Here is an 18,236-nt window from a genome sequence, read left to right as displayed (position 1 = left end):
ATATATATATATATATATATATATATATATAAACAATATAAAAACAATACAATTTTTTGGGGAGTAAATATTACTGGTACTCTTTTTTTTCTTTTCTTTTTTGTATGTGCCCTCTTGAACTGAACCGTATCATAACTTTGAATCGAATCGTAATCCTGCTGAATCAAACCGACTCATTTCACTTTAAAATCGAACCGTTCTTAAATCGCATCACACCCATGTATTCAATCGTCTTGTATTGTATGTGCACACCTAGAAGTTATGTTTAATTTTATTAGGATTATGATAAAGTCCTTGGAAAAAAGTTCTCGGACACAAAAAGTTTGAGAACCCCTGCCCACATCGTGTTACATTTACAAAAAACTTTGAGTTTGAGTATGGACATATCTTGCTTTTGCACCTCACTACATCTTAAAACGCAAGCTAACGTGAGCTGGATAGACGCTTCCTTCCAGTACATCCACCGTCCAACTATGATCAAATGACTCACTTGCACAGTCTCACTGTGGTGGATCTAAGCAGATACAAACGCAAGCCTGTCTAATTCTTCCACAGTTTGTATGGCTCCTCTCACCATCACCTCTCTGCTCCACCGGCCCTGCTGTCATCTCCTGTTTCCATAATTGGGGTTCACGGGATGTGAGTCCAGCAGGAGCCTTAGATGTGGAGGAGGAGGAGGAGGAGGCAGGGAGCAACACGAGTGACAAAGAGACTTGAGGAACAGACCTGCTAGGAGGCCAACAGGCGGAAAGATTCTAATCAAATTGAGGTAATGTGTTTAGAGAGCTGGTCTGCACTGTGGAGTTAGTCAAACAAACCCATGGTGAGATTGTTTGCAAGATAATGTTCTAGTGATGCTACTCTGGGACATAAGACCACTGGAACACTAAAATGTAGGACAGCCTTTTGTAAAACAGAGATGGCGCCATCTTCATTGAAGCTTGATAAAAATTCGTTTTTAAAAGTATTAATTGTACATGAAAAATAATGAAGTTATCAAATTAATTCTGGACAAAATATTAGCTTTTTCTTTCTCAACAAATTCTCTCAGAATCATTGTCATTCCACAAGGCAGAATTGCATGAAGCTCCAGACCGAGGTCAGCTGATGATCATTTTGTGTGTCTGAGTAGTCTGGTAATCATCAATCAATCAACACCAAACGTTTTGCTGATGGCTTCATAGCACATTCCCTGACTACTTGGGACAGCTCTGTAGTCATGTGCATGGTGGTTTTCCAGATAAGAAGTTAAGAAATGGATTCGTAGAACTAGTGTGGTTTATTCACATGACCAGTTGAGATCAAAAGCATTAGAAATCAGTTGATTGTGCACAGCTGTGTGGCACTTGGGCACACCCGATCTTTGGGAGCTAGCATTTTGGCTGAGATGTTGTCGGTCTTTTATGACCCAATAAAATGCGCTATATACAACTTTTATATTATGTGTTTTATATGCACTTTTCTTTTAAATATTCTTTCAATTATGAATCAGGAACAAAAGGAGACTCAAAATGCAAATCTACAGTTGGGCTTCCGGTGTCTGGTTTGACAATTTTATAGCGCTCCACTATTTGTCTACAATAAAATAGTCTTAATCTTTAAAACATCCAGTTCAAGAGGCAATTAATCTTTTTTTTCTGCCCCTCCCATTGTCGCAGCTGTCCTTTTTCATGAGAATCCCGTCGTTTCCGCTCCCACCCATCAAAGCATGTGTCATGTGGCGTTTTAAGGAGGCTTCCAATCAAGGATTTATTTGGGAGTCTTTAACATAGGCGCGCAGCGTTGCATGTTTAAGTCTAAGCATGTGCGTCTGTGTATGTTCATGTGTGCGCTCCTCAGACTGTGTGTCTGTGTGAAGTTCAAAAGGTTAATTGTGCCATATGGAGCGTGCGTGCATGCAGGCGCATGTATGCCAGTGTGCATGCAAGCCCTGCTCGTCTGTGCCGAGTTGAAAAGGTCAGTCGTGCTGCAGCGCTGTGGATCCTGACTCAATAATTGAGGCTTAACAAGCACATGTTAAAACATCATGATCCTCTCTCTATCGCCGTAAGAGGTGGACTTTATATCAGTGGTTCTTAACCTTGTTGGAGGTACTGAACCCCGAACCCTTCTTTACTGAAAAATAAAATTCAAGACATAGGTATAGAGTAGCCATTTCATCAAATCTGGCTCTCTCCACCTTGAGTTCAGAAATCGTTGTTATTCTTGTATTCCCCGCATGCAGCTTAGTGAAGTGTTTCTTTAGTTTTGCTAGAGCACTAGTTGTGCTAGACTAGAGTTGCTCAACTTGGCATTCCAAATCAGGCATTTAGGTTGCTGACTCCCATCACTCAACTCAACTCTATAGGGCTCTTTAAAATCAACAACCACCGCTTAGGATGGAACACAGGGGCAGCAGATACAATGAAAACAGCAGAGGCCTTAGAATCGAACCCTGTGGAACACCATATGCTCATGTGAATTCCTATCACACATATTCGTCTGACCACTTTCTTTCTTTGCTCAATTAGTCAAATTGCTCAAATAGTTAGTATGAAGAAATTACAATATAAAGAAATCACACGACGTACCATCACAATGGCCACAAGTCCTCTACTGAGAGTGAGCACACCAATTTCTCTGCAACACAGATACGCCAAGCAATGTAGCATGGTCACTTGCAGCCCCTAATGGTCAAGTGACGCGTACCCCTGAGACTGACTCACTGAACCCCTCAGGTTCGATCGAACCCATGTTAAGAACCACTGCTTTATATTAAAGTCTAAATGTATTGTCTGGCCACACCATTAGGTACATCTGCACAATCTAATTCAACAGCTGATGCAAAAATGATGTCTTCTAAAAAAAAAAGAAAAAAAAGTAGCGCTCACTTTTAATTGTCATTGTCAGAGAACTATTAATTTAAAAATGTGTACTGTATTATTGCCGCGCCGTAAATAGTGCATCTTACTAACAAAATAAATAAATAATGCTAGTAATAATGAGCCACACTGAAATAAATATTTATAGTTATAATGTTCAAATATTATTCTCATAAAATTACATCATACTTGTAACAAACAAACTTAAATTTTATCTTCCAGAAATCTGTTTTTTAATGTGACTTTTTTTGTCATTTTCAATATATATATATTTTTTGTCATTTTCAAAATTGTTGTCATTAGGTAAACCATGTGACGTTCATTTCTGCAAGTCACATCTTGATAAAGCTAACCTTGCATAACACTGACTCATAACCAGTATGATAAGGGTGACATTCATGAGGATTTGCGAGTAAACAGTGACATTAACATCAAATTTCAAATTTAAGTCTACTTTTGGGCATGAGCATTTTATTATCTGTCTTTAATGCTGGGTAATAAATAAACAATGCCGCCTATCTTCATGAGTCATCTTTATGAAGAATGTAATTGAAAAACAGTCAAGACTGAATTTTAAAGTCATATCACACGCCTCCTTTGTAAATAAAGGCTTACTTATCTGAAGAGGGCAAATATTTTATTATTATTAAGGTATGATTACTTTTTGAGTCACTGATGGTTAGTGGTTTATTTGCCTGACTTCAATTGCCATTCACCCTCTGTGAGTGGCGACAATTTTGTGTAGTCTGAAATGGTTTTTTTTCTCCAAATATTTCGATACATTTCATGGCAAAGTAATAGTTAAACTTGGTCAAAATGAAAAGAACACTTATACTCAGCAGAGAGGAAAGGAAAGAAATGTGCTGCCTGTGCTTGTGAGGGATTCCTCCCATGGAAAAACAAAGAAACAAACAAATAAACAAAAACATGTTTGCTTAAGTGAAGACTCAAAATTGTGCATGATCCACTAACTGTCACAGTTCGCCCAACACGTTTTTTTTCTTCTTGGCATTGACTCTTTTCCATCCATTACCATCCATCCGGCCGTTTTCCATCATGCTCGACCACATTAGAGTGATGGGTGAACTGTGAGGTAAGCAGATCATCCGGATGAGCCTAATAGAAAATGTATGGATGTAGTAAAGCACATAGCATTTACTTTATAGATGCATATTTAGTTATTTCATAAAAAGCAACACATTCCTTCAGAATATTAAGATGATGGATCTGGGCTCAAAGTCAGCCCCTTACCCCAAGACAAGACAGCTCCCATGTACTAAAGGAAGTGATTCTGTGGGAAAAAGAAAGGAGAAAATATGCGGCCATTTGTGTATCGCATCCAATTGTGGTTGTGTTCCACTCTCAAGAAATGTTTGCTTGTAGGGTGTCTTCGAACAGCTTCTACTCTTCTGGGAAGATTTCTTATCAGATGTTGAAATATGTCTGTGGGGAAATGAGACATGGCTTTTTTGTGTCATGTGTGGACAATGTACGACAGTTTGTAGTTGGTTTTGAATATCTTTGACGGTTCCAATTTGCCGTGAAATTGGACTTTTGAAGAAGTCCTCTGACTTTCTCTCTTGCTCAGTGTCACACAATTGGTTTCAATCTCTCTGCTTGTTTGTCATAGTTGGCCTCATGTGCTCTAGAGGGCCTGCAGCCAACTCACTGGATGAAGAAAAACAGAAGCCAGTACATTAAAGTGGGGCACAGGACTATTCAAAAGGTACACCACGAGCTTTGTTTGAATTATCTTTTGAAACAGAAGTATTTTTGACTTTTTTGCACAGTAAGAGTAGCACAACTTATATGTTAGCACTGGAAAAAAAAATACAAAACCAATATCCACAGATATATTTTCCTTTAATCATGAATTGCATCTAGTCTTCCATTCATTACTTTTTCTCTTACAATTTTATAGCTCTCCTCATAAGATTAGCTTCATTCTTATCAAACATCTTTTTTTTCTCGTAAATGTATCTTTACATTCATAATATACTCAACAAAAATATGAACGCAACACTTTTGTTTTTGCTCCCATTTTTTTATGAGGAACTCAAAGATCTAAAACTTTTACCACATACACAATATCACCATTTCTCTGTCTAAATCTGTGATAGCGAGCACTTCTCCTTTGCCGAGATGATCCATCCCACCTCACAGGTGTGCCATATCAAGATGTTGATTAGACACCATGATTAGCATACAGGTGTGCCTTAGACTGCCCACAATAAAAGGCCAAGATTTAGGCCCCGTCCGGACGGAAGCAAAGCCGGCTTCGTTCCTCAAACAAATCTCGTACACACAGAAGCATTTCAAGACTTGCGTGTGTCTAAAAGAAGATGCTGAGGACGATTAACAGCTGTAATGTACATGCCAAGTCTGGAGTGGCGCTGTAGCGCAGCCACAGAGTGTTAACAGAACGCGTAGAAGAAGAATCAGCGAAGAAGACGATTTTTATTTATTTATCTTTATTGCAATCTACAGAGCAAACATGGCTCTGCATGTATCAAAACAACATGAAAAAGACGAACACAGGAGAAGTAAAATATTTTGCAGCATAAGCAAGCTAAGGAGGCTGCGCAAAACGACTACGACACGGCTATCCGCCGTTGTGGTTGACAGACTGACGGTTCGGTTCGCGCGCAGTCACGCGAGAATTGTCGCATAGGTCATCAATATGCGACAATGCGTCGTAATCGAGTTACGACTATTACGTCATCACTGGAGGAGTATGCTACATATGGTGTCCAGATAGACGCGTACGATGAGCGTTTAAAAATCTTTCCTGCGCCAGAGTGTGGACGAACGGCCTAAACGGTAAGAAACTTGTGAGGATACATTGAAACTGGCTTTCGTGAACAATATTTGAAAGAAATGGTGATATTGTGTATGTGGTAAGAGTTTTAGATCTGAATTCATCTCATAAAAAATGGGAGCAAAAACAAAAGTGTTGCATTTTATATTTTTGCTGAGTGTAAAAGTCATTATTCTGATTACATTACAGCCTTTTTCTCATACAATTAGGACTTTATTATTTTATTCTCAGACAATCACTGTACAACTTTTCTGTAAAGAATGATTTCGACATGGCCAAAATGGAAAGAACATTAGTACTGGATAGAGCAGAAAGGAAACAAACAAAAAAAAAAGTCGGTCAACGGAAGCATGCCAGAGGAAGAGTGGGCACTGATTTGGGCGGAGGGTTTGAGACGTGCGTACGTGCGGCATGATGTGTTTGTGCGCCTTTGAGGTTTGGAAGGGGCTGAGAGAACAGGATGCACAGCCCCTGAGGAATGTGTAGAGCTGTGTTTGCATTGATTTGAAACTCATCCCTCCCTTCTCTTTTTCACTTGCGTTTCTCGTTCTCTTCCTCCGGTGCCCTCCTACTCTGCTGCCCCTTCCCCCAAGCCCCAAACTACTCCTGTGGTACGAGACAGTAGTCACATAAGCAGCACGAGGCCGATCTGTAAACTGAGATAGTGCAGCAAATAGAATGAAAGCGACTGAGGAGGGAGCGAGAGAGAGAGCCTGTGGGATTTGGTGTATTATATGAAAAGGTCAGATTACCTTTGAAGGGAGAATAAGCAATCCCATTATCACTGTGTGCCATCAAACCTTCTGTGACAACTCTAGCAGTGACTCCACACTTGAATGCAATACGTCATGTTACTGCTGCTGTAACATGAGTCACCTACAGTGTCCACGGAGGCGTCTCAGAGGAGCTGAATGACTAAAGGTTGTGCAGATTCACAGAAAGAAAAACAAAACTTTTTTTTTTTTTTTTTACACCTGTGTTTTTTATTTTTTATTTTTACAGTTCACCCATACAGTACAATGCAGCTCCTAAGTACCAGGCATTTTTTCTTTTGTACATGCCCTTGGGCATGTTCCTCGCCATTCATTTTAACCACATTCTTTTCTAAACTCTGCTTCCTATGCTTCAATTTACACCCCAAACAGCTGCTCGCCATTCGTCCTTATTATCGCAAAGAACAGTTAGCAGCATGCGGCTTAGCCCAGTGCGGCTAACTAGCCACAGCAGACCTGCATTCCAGCCCTGTGCAGTCAGCTTGTAAACTTTTGTAGCATACTTGGCAATTTGTGACTCACCTTTCATGCACTCCACATATTCGAGGGCATCGTGGGTGATTTCCTTTTAGCTTACATGCATTCACAACACATATGTGAGGTCAACTCAACAGAATGCTACTATGACATATTAGATTGATACTGATGACTGATTTTGCACCACGGAAGATGCATAAATGTGAAGGCTAACAGTACAATTCAAAAGCAACAATATTTAAAAACAAAGCTAAATAAAAAATACACTATGCGTGTTCTTTGTCTGCTTCTATTTTTTCTCATCAAGCAGTTTTTGTATGAGCGTTTTATGTGATTTAAGTTTTTTTTTTCCCACTTCCAATTTAAGGACCTGTTACTTCAGCTCTGCTATTTCTCTCTGTCCTTCATCTTCTCCGGTGTTTAGGATATTTAGCAGGCATCACAGCGGTGAACCTACCAATATCCACCATCAATACAAATGCTTCGATCACCAATGACGTATTGGATTGTTTTTGCCTGTTACTACTAGTGCAATTCAATACAAGAAACACACAACAGTTCATCACATTTTGAAGTCAAAATAATCCCCACAAATATAATACATATATATAACGATCCAAAGTCCAATGCTTTTCAATTCACGGATAACATAGAGCTTCCTTTCACCGTCATTAGTCTTACTATGTGGTGGTTATCACACTATCTATTATTGAATTAGCATATAGCATTTTAAACTAGGTGGCTAATATTGGCTAATTTATGCTCAGTTGTTTGTGCTGTATGAGACATGCTACTTCACAACAAAATGATTATAGGTAGGGAAAAGAGGGCAAACAAACCATACAATTTCAATGGATTCATAACACATTTACCTGGCTGGGGTGGAGCAGCAGGGGAAGGAGATGCGTGTGTGTGTGTCTGTCCCACACCGCAACCGTGGGTAATTAGCGTACGACACAAAGGAAGCGAGCGAGAGAGCTAGGTCGGGTGCGATTGAAGCAGCTTTTCCAAAAGATTGTGTCAACATGGACCTCTCCTCAGTAAAGTGTTTATTTAAAAAAAAAAAGAAGAACTTTCCAAAGGGCACTTTTTTGAGAGAGGGCAGAGGGCCAAGGGTGTGAGCACACACATCAGCATCACGCCAGTCTTCCGTTGTCTGTGATAGGGGTTTTCTCTGCTCTTTCCTCCAGGGTTCTGTTAACCGCATGGCCTAGCTAGTTTTCCAGTGGGTGATTAGAGTTAAAGGTGCCGGTCTGTGCGGATAGGTTTTCTGAAGACCGCAATATTGAGATTTCCCTCCTTCCATGTCCATACCTTACACTCCAAAAAGGGCAACATGTCCTTTTTATGTTTTCCTGAGTGAAACAGATGTTTCTCTCCACAGGGCTGATGTGTTCAGTAAACAAATCTACTTCACAGTCTTTCATCTTAACCCTTGTGCCATCAACAAACTTAAACCAACAGCTGTACCAAATTCCTCTGAAAAAGTCGGCTGATTTTCTTTTCCACTTCTTCTACGTATATATTGGTTACATTGGGGGAGACCCATGGCACAGCTGTGTTTTTGCTTGGAGAAACATTTGTTGTATTGGAAATAAGGCAGTAGCAAGCATACCTGCATGGCCTGTAGTGAGGTCTGTCCTGTAGGTTGGAGTCTTGTAGTCGTTCACTGACTAAATCAACCACATGACCTTTGCAGGTTTCCATGACCTGGATGACTTTTCCAGATTTTGTTCAACATTCTTTTATATAATATCAGTCCTGTAGTAGGACGTCTGAACCTCTAATGTTGAAGTCAATCCATCCTGGGAAAATGGCCAATCTCCATTTTATTCAAAACATTTCTGTTTCTAGGTTTAACGTTTGTCTTTTCTGCAAGCAATTCTTACATTCCTAAAGGTCATTCAAGTGTAAAATCAAACTTATTAATGCTAATTACTGGTACATAATTTTCGAAATAGGTTTGAACAAAGAGATCTGTTTCCTTTATTCGTCACCAACTGTCTAAAAGTTCACAACATGAACATCCCATTTCATGCACTCATATTGACCTTTGCCTGCAAAATGCCATTCATTGGTTGACAACTTTTCTGCTCAAGGAAATTAACATAACAAATTGGCGGTAAGAGGCTGATTTGGAGGCCATTGTTTCGAGGGTTGCACCCAATGTAGGTCACCTCTCCCTGTTCAATGCAGCGGCTGTTAACTCTCAAGAAGCCGGTGACGCATTGTGGATCTTTTATTTGCCTGCACTCAGTGTGTGTTGCCGTTATTGTTTCCCTCATATCCTTGGCAACAGGCCTTGGGGGCACGTTGGTCCCTAATCATCAGATATCGTCTTGGCAGTCAGCATGTCCCGCCTAATTCAGCCGCACACAGCCGCCGCGCACAAGTTGTTTTGTTGGACAGGATGCAAAAGGTGGTGGGAGTGGGAGGGGGTTCGAGGATATTGGTAGGCTCACCGCTGTGATGCCTGCTAAATATCCTACACACGCCCTAAACACAGGAGAAGATGAAGGACAGAGAGAAATAGCAGAGCTGAAGCAACAGGTCCTTAAATTTAAGGAAGGGGGGGGCGCTTACCTGCTCAGCTTGGAGCTGTTTGTATTCCAAACTGCTTTGGAAGTCATTTTTCCTTCCTCAGTCTTAAAAGCTTTTCGTAGTTATTCACCAACTAATGTTTACTACCAAACACAGCTGGTCACTAAGACATTGTTTTTATTCTTCCCTTTTTTTGTTCTTTGTTTCTTAGATCAGGACAGCTTTAAAAGAAACTCCGACTGTAATGGAAAGTTTGCTCCATATGATTTATTTGGTTGTTACTGACATACAGTATCTATGCCGCCATTTTTGTTCACTTCGCAAATGTGTTGTACGTAGTGACGTAGAATAGCCACGCCGTCTCTGCCAAGCAATGCTAAATATGTATAAAGTAAGCGAGGTAAGCCTTGTAGCGTTCCTAAAGAAATAATATGGGATCGGGAGAGCTCTCGAGAGCACGGCGCGGGGGAGGGTGACTGCACTACCATCACCTCATGGCTATTCATTCCTTACACGTTCAACAATTTATTATTGAATATTTGATTCTTTTTGCTAAGTACAAAATGGTTTTGTGCTATTGAAGTCTTTTGCAATTTTTATTCTACTGCTTTTGCATCTTTGCACTTTCAGACTCTGAATAAGCATCTCCCTTATCTCTTTATCATATTTATTATATCTTATTTAGTTTTTTTTTTTTTTTTTTTTAACGGTATTGTGGGCTTTTATCCTCATAGCGATGAGTTTGAGATTGTTTCATTATTTTTTGTGGTTTATTATTAACACTTTCTGAGAAACTGTATCTCAAATGAGACGTTTCCCTCCCTAGAGATATAGAAGCTATATATTGACCCCATAAAGCTGCTGTGACCTTGAGAGCAGGTGGTAGAATCACGGTCATCTCATACGCCATCCTCCGTCTGTTCGTATTTCTGCTCCTGCGTTATTGTGACGCTGTTCTTGGCTCCAAGGCAAACAAAAATGGGAAAGAGCAGCAGGTTGTCAAGGTAACACAGGACACCCATACACACAGGTGAAATGTCCAGATTGGTGTGTGTGTGTGTGTGTGTGTGTATGTACACGCATGTGCATCGAATAAGTTGCTGCTGACAGATTTTACTTTAAGCTGCCACACAATGAACCTTACGCCGATTTCCTTCATTAGTGGTCACTACATTGGGTACGTCTGTACAATCCAATGAGATGCAACACCAGGATGTAACAAATAGTGCCTTTGCAAAAATGATCATGTTCAGGTGTGACTGACACACTCAGAGCGGTATTACCTGAACTTTTTTTTTTTTTACAGGTCACAGTATACAGTGCAGTGCTTTCTCATAATACATAGTAACAAATTACTCACGCACAGTTATATACAAATGTAGTTCTGTTCATGTACTTGTATTTGGATAACACTGAAAGAAATGTAGTAAATGTATACAACAAGTAAACACATACAGTACAATGAAACGGTAAATTAGGTCACTCTGCTGGTGTTTTTAAATTGAGACATGCTCCTTTCACATGACTGGACAAAAAGTCGTTATCTCACAGCGTGGAATTGAGGAAAGAACTGCCAAGACTGATACAAAGGGTGGGCCTCATTAGGGTGAGTTGACATGTTTTGGTTCATGCCGTTTTCCATTAGCTTTAAAGTTTAGACAACTTTTCTTACATATACAAAGCAGCTGGCATGTGAAGGTTGCTTTTAGTATCCATTGTGTAGTTTGTGTGTAGGCTACAGAACTTGCAAAATGAGTTGCACATGCACAAATGATATAACAAGACAGCATAACAGCTGCATCAAAACAACAACAGCGCATGATTTTGATTGACGCCATACATACTATTCTAATACATTATACTTTAACACAACACACAGCAACTATAACATACCTCATCAAAATGTTGTATTATCATATGGAATGCTCAATACATTTTTTTTTCCAATTTTATTTCGAACATGTATATAAAGAAAAAACACTTGGTTATAAAAGTACATGTGTAAAGACAAAACAACAAACACAACATTAAAGGAACGAAAGCAATATAAGAAAGGTTCAAAGTGTTTCACCCAATCATGCGCTACACATTTACACATACATGTTCGAAATGGAGTAGGAAAAAGCGTAATCAGGTCCTACCCCTTTTAACATCCGTTACACAATAAACACTATTATTATTATACATATATATTTTTTCCTTATCAACATTGAAATGTTACAGCTCTTGATGGTAACTATTTGCATCAACACGCCAAGCTAAGTAAAATAAACTTTGTGCATTTTGGAAGAATTCATAGCAGTCAGCCACATCTCTCCTCAATTTATGCAAATTGATACAATTTTCCAATCACTTTCACAGTATAGATGCCTCCAACTTTACTATTTTGCAACCACTTATTAGCTGTGTTGACTGCCAGGATTGAACTCAAAACACCGTGTTCCACAAATCCCCTGTGCACTTAACAATTAATATGACACACGATGAAACACTTGTAATTGCTTTTTGGCATAGAGTTTATGTGGGGAAATAATATGACACGAATGCCATGATTAAAGCGTAATTCAGCCGAGGGACAGTTTAGTTACCTTGGCATTTGTACAAAAAAGATTCTAATCTCTTCCTCAAACCACAACTTGAAAAATGATCAGTAGATTTGCAGTATTTGTTTGGAATAAGTGAGCAGGATGATATGTGTTAATTACAGTTTACCTCAGCGAGAATATTCAAAGTAAGTCAGGAAGTAAACTATTACATCAAACTAATACCTCATACTGGAAACCCAAAACAACCCCCTCGAAGGTAAATAAAGGAAAAGATGAAGATAACTGACAAGAGGACACCATCTTATACATATTAGATGATATTGGCCTGAAGCTGGGGAGAAGAGGACATGTGTTAATGAATGCTGATGAATGACAGATAAAGCAAAAGAGAGTGAGTGAGTGGCAGAGGACATAATACAGTCCTGTGGTGCACTTGGTTCCTTCAGCAGGGGTGGTCCACTGGCGAGATAACCTCAGCCAGACAGCCGTGGGTGATAGAGATCAGATTGAGTTGACAGACTGGAGTGCTGCTTGCCCACACATGCACACACACACATGCACACACACAAACAAGGCTCGAAAATAGTGAAATTCTTCTGACAATATGAGCCTACACAGTTTAAAGTTAGCTTTTTATCAGTTTGTAAAAAATATATGCACTTTTTACTCATATTATGTTCTACCAAGTGTTTTTTTGTGTTTGATTTATTGCCACACCTGGTAAGGTACATGTTGTAATTGGATGCCACAAACCAATATAAGTCAGTCAGTGACGCGCGGAAAGGTTCGTGGCTGGTGAGGCACCGACATTAGAGTCAGATTTACAAGTTTATGAGCCAGAGTTGCGTATTTGCCATTATATTAGCAAGCATCTGTGTTCTTGTGTGCCCCCTTCACCTTGAGCTTTTTATCTGCCCAAGGTAACACAACCAGGAATTTAAAAAATAAAAAGTGTTTTATATATATATATTTATATTTATATAAAAGGAAACCAATGGCTTGTTATTAAGTATTAAATAAAACTATAGTTTATCCAAATAAGTGATTATTCAGTAGGATACTCGAATACTGAAATCTTCACTATTTGCAGTCCTACAGTCAATCTCCTCCATAAAACCCTTCCCTTAGATGAACCTGCAAAAAAATTGCTCTTCAAAAATTGTCAATTGCTCCTTAAATGATAATGTTGGAGAGCAAATTGCTCTTCAAAGAAAAAAAAGGTATTTGGAGCCTTGTTGGTGTTTCACGCAAGCGGACTTCGACATCAGTTTGGAAGCAGACTAGCATCTCGACAATAACTATGAATGAGTGTGTCTATTCAAATCGCATTAACATCATCTGAGATGGAAACAAGATGATTTCCTCTGGCAAGGGCCATGAGTACCATGCAAAAGTCTTAGATGACCATACAATTTGTTATTTTATCTAGTAATATCCATGTATGTCACACTTTCAAATTATACAGCCACCTATTTCATAAAAATACATCACAGACTGGTATTAGACATATTTTACACCAGAAGCAAAGGCTGGATTTTGATCTACTAATCCCGGGAAAATTACTTCCAGTTGTCACATTAGACCACGTGGCAGTTGAGAATTCCAAGTAGCCCTGGATGCAGAGTGCAGTTTGAGGCGTGCCTCCACGTCGGGTAGACTTAACCGTTTGTTTCCGTCCACACGGATTTTTCAAATTGGTTTAAACAATTTTTTCCCAATAAGATATGCTGATTTGACAATGCGGCATCAAAGTAAAGTTATTTTTTTCAAACACATTATGGAGCATCGAAAATTTCCAAACACTCAACCCTCAGTCAGCTGAGGCGGAGCTAACTGCACGGTTTGAGGCCCTTTGAGGATCTACATGTCCCCAGTAGATCCTGAACGGTTGAGGTTAGTATTTGGGTTTCAGTCAATTTCAGTCAAGTGTTCGAAAATACAGTAATCATGATGTGGTAGAGTTATGGTTAGGTTTTTGGGAGGTTTAACAACACAGAAAGATAGAAGAAGGCGCTTCGAGGTTGAAAATCCATGTGGGCGGAGTCAAACGTTTCGGTCAACCCGACGTTGCGGCACGCCTCGAACTGCGCTCTGCATCCAGGGCTTACTCTAGAATTCTACCGCAGAACCTCTGAAGTTTATTGTATTTTCAGTTCTATGTATCCAATTCCATTTTCTTTTTATACATGCATTTCAAGAGACATCACTGCAATTACAATAATCAGTGGACATATGAAACAATTTGCGACTCACTAATCACTACTTAACTACTGCCACCTGTGGCCAAAATATGAAACTGCACACACCTTTTTTCACATACACAATGAATGCGCACATGACGTCAAATCAGGGTTATTATAGTTTTGGAATTTTCATTTTAGTTATATTTTCTTTCATTTTGATTTTTTTTTTTAAATTTAGTGCAGAGGTCCAAAATGCAAGTGCACAGTGTCAATATTGGGCACCAGCAACACGGGAGTAAATAAGAACAAACAATATTTTACGTTAATGAGCGTAACATTATGCCACTGCCCCTTAACACACGTCTAATGTACCATATTGAGGCCTTATTTAATAATCTATGCTTTCACTAGTTATGGTGTGTATGTCACAAGTAGGTGAATTATGTTGACGTCAGGCCTAATGAAGTTCAAATCGTCAGTGGAGATACATGATTTGTCCTTTGACAAACCTGATCTATTAGTGGTTTCCCCATTTGTTTGTTTGTTTGAAGGCTGCTTCCTGCAGGATATGGAACAGACGTGCTGCGCCAGATTCGGTGGGGAGGACGGTTCCGTTGAGGTCATTGTGTGACAATTTAAACTGTGTGAAATGTGTGCATAAGCAGATAACAGAGCAGATATTTAAAGTTGATGGCAGTTGTGGTCAACTTGATGTTGAGTTTAAGCAAAAACACGCCAAATTGTGTTTACTTTCAGAAACACGTTTCCCACCAAAGCAACGACAGGTGCCCTATTCTCTGATTATTGCGCCGGACATCATGTCTTGTCATCCTTTCCTCTAGTCCATTCATCATATGGAAGTTTATGGTACCTCGGGGGAGAGCCATAGAGTGCTGACAGACTGAAAACATACTGCCCAGATTAGAATTTACGAGCTACCAGGAAATGTGTAGTCACCAGATATGTATTCTTTTCCACTTCACCGTGTCTTTCAGTGAATATCCTGTGTGTGTGTGTGTGAGATTGTATGTGAGAGGTGTGATCCCAGTGATCATTGTCTGCGGGTCCAGACGGCACCGACTCAGGTTCTCAGTGTGGCTTCACTAATCTGCCGTAATTATGTCTCACAGCCAGCTCACTCCCAGTCATGCACATACAACATGCCCCCCCCCACCCCCCTCATTGTCTCACCCATGTAAGTGACCCTGCCAAAGGATGCTCCCCCCACACCTTCAGAGTGGAAAAAAGACACAAGTCAAAAATAACTTGCGAGAGACAACTTTTAGTTAAACGTGCCCAGCATACGATTCATGCACACGCCCATCGCCACCTCCCTCGTCCCGCTTCTGTGACGCACGTTTTTCTTGTTGTTTATCAGCCGTTGTGCCTCGGGCTGTGTGGTGACTCACAGGCAGCGTGGACTTCCTAATTCCAGACCACCGGACTGAGTTCACAGGAATGCCACTTATAGGGAACACAATATTATAATGACTGTATTTCTTCAATAACTGATCAAGCTGTTATTAGTAGCATATAAAAATTAAAGCTGCTGAACGCAAAAATTTTTGGAATCACTACTTAACTACTGCCACCTGTGGCCAAAAAATTCAACTGCACACACCTTTTTTCACATACACAATGAATGCGCACATGATGTCACATAAGGGTTGTTATAGTTTTGGAATTTTCATTTTTGTTCAGTTTGTTTTAATTAGTTTTCAGGGTTTTAGTTTTATTAGTTTTAGTTATTTAAAAAAAAAAAGCTCAGTTTAGTTAGTTCCAGTATTAGGGCACACTCACACTAGGGCCATTGTACCGTGCCCAAGCACATTTGCTGCCAAAGTCCGGTTGCGAGTGCGCAATCAATCCGCGCCTGAGTACAGTTCGGATTCCCAGTTTAGCACGATTGGGAGAGGTGGGCCACGAGTGTGCGCATGTGCGAAGTACGTATATAGTAAGCGACCAGAACTGTTGACCGTACAACAACCATAGCGAGTTGTTTGTATAACTTGTTTAAAATTTTTCAATAAAGTTATATTTAGAAAAAAATATAAAAAACAACAAAAAACAACAACCAGAGCGTCCCTAGCAAAGAGATGGCAGCAGCAAAGGGCTCACGTTGGTCTGATGATGAAGTGCAGTCCCCCTACGATGATGTCTTCTTCTTCTTCTCGTCTCATGATGACGTGTGTTTCGGAGGAAACTGGGCACGGTTTGGTGAGAATAATGTGAATGTGGGCCGGAGGGGGACAGGGGAGGGTGGGCGATCAGGCTTCAGTACAGTACGGAAGAAATGACCCTAGTGTGAGTGTGTGCAATATTTAATAAATACCGTGGTCAAATGAAAAAAGTAACACATTAACTAGCATTTCCTTTATAAAAGCCCCCCATCCCCCAGTGCCATCTGCGTCCGTGCCCCAAACACATAAAGATGATCTTCCACTACTGGTCGTGCAAGAATCCAGTCCTCCGAGGGAAAGCTCACACGTGACTTCACAAACACAAAGACGACCAGGCACTTCCGGGTATGCGCTGATGATTGCTGAATATTTACGGAGGGGACAGAATATGGGCGCAATAAAGGTGTTAATGTCTGACTCTGCAAGGAAATAATTGCTTTGTCAAATAAATTCTCCCGCCTGTGGAAACTACATTTATACAAATATGACATAAGTGGTTCAGAGCATTTAGGCTGTTGTCAATAAATTGTAGTTATTTAAAACAATAAAATTAAAAAGTGTCGAAAGTTGGCCTCAAACCCATGAGCAAATGCTTCGCGAAATTGGCACTTTAACCTCTCAACCACACAGCTAGGCAGAGAATTGTGCACAGAACTGCTACTTTTAGTTATCACGCAATTCACGGCTAAGTTAAATAAATGAAAAAGTAGGCGAGCCAAAGTCAAGCACATATTGCACCCTTGATTTGTCACAGGTAGACAACCATTCACACTCACATTCACACCTATAGATACATTAGATTAGAGCCTTTAATAATTCAAAATGCAGGACTTTAAAATGTGAGAGGAAGTGAGTGGAGAAGCCCTGCGCAAACGGGAAGATTGCGTCAACTCTCTCCGCTTTGAGTCAAGAATCAAACCACATACAAAAAAACAACAAAAAAAAGGAGCAATGATGATGACATGTCAATACCTGCTCTCCAGGAAAAAATGGGAAAAAATAAAAATAAAAAAAAGAATCAAACCTAGGACCCCTCGACTGTGAGGCAACCGCTTGCTTCCCTCAGCAAGGTGTATTATTAAAATTTTTACACCGCTACAGCTTCTTTTCATGTTTTTATTTTTCTGTTGAAAACACCTTTACAGCCAGAGAGCTAGACGAGTATATTCCAACAATTCAAATGTAGTAGTAGTCCAATGTGTGCTACCTAAAAGCGTTTCATCTTTTACATTACGTACATTGCTGCTTGCTGATAACCGATACTTCCCAAAAATGAAACTCTCCCACAAGCCCACAAACACCTAAAATGTTCCTTTTAACTCACTTAGATTTTCCCAAGGTAACCACCTAGTACATGTTGAGAGACTTCCCTCAACATAACCAGAACCAAGTGTTGGTCATTGTTGTGGTCTGTGCTCATTCATATTGCAGTGATGTGCACGTGAACTCTGTTTAACCCTATGACAGCATTCATGTATTCAGAAGTCTGCTTGGTCTCACAGAGCAAACCTGTTCCTTCCACTCTTTGGATGGTTTAACTTGACTGGCGTGTGTGTGTGTGTCAACGCCATCGAGTTCATTAAACGGTTAATATCGCTCTCTCGTCCTCTCTACCGAACCTTCAAAAGATATTGCATGCTTACTGGTTGAACACACTCAGGCACACACAAAGCCTCATAAAGCTTTTTTGACTAAATGCGTGCCTGGCTGCTTGCTTTAACGCACACACGAACACGCACACACACGGCTGCAGCACAGCACTCTTATTTAAACTGATGTGAGTGCTGTCACGACATCCGACTAGTCCTATTTGTTCCTCAGAAGCCTTGGCGTGAGAGAGCGGGGTCACCCCACTGG

General features: G+C 40.1%; 1 protein-coding gene across 1 annotated transcript in view; it reads left to right on the top strand.

The window, feature by feature from the left end:
- The first annotated feature begins 755 nt into the window (after window positions 1-755).
- LOC144052706 (uncharacterized) overlaps window positions 756-18,236 on the top strand; it is a 94,180-nt gene continuing 76,699 nt past the window's right edge. Inside the window, exons 1-2 of the mRNA XM_077567000.1 lie at window positions 756-769; window positions 4,492-4,587. The gene's annotated coding sequence lies outside the window, so the exon portion shown is untranslated. The remainder of the gene's footprint in view (window positions 770-4,491; window positions 4,588-18,236) is intronic.

This window comes from Vanacampus margaritifer, chromosome 5 (assembly GCF_051991255.1).
Source record: "Vanacampus margaritifer isolate UIUO_Vmar chromosome 5, RoL_Vmar_1.0, whole genome shotgun sequence".
Taxonomy (NCBI): domain Eukaryota; kingdom Metazoa; phylum Chordata; class Actinopteri; order Syngnathiformes; family Syngnathidae; genus Vanacampus; species Vanacampus margaritifer.
The sequence above is the reverse complement of the archived record's forward strand: the minus strand, read 5'-3'. Positions and strand labels throughout refer to the sequence as shown.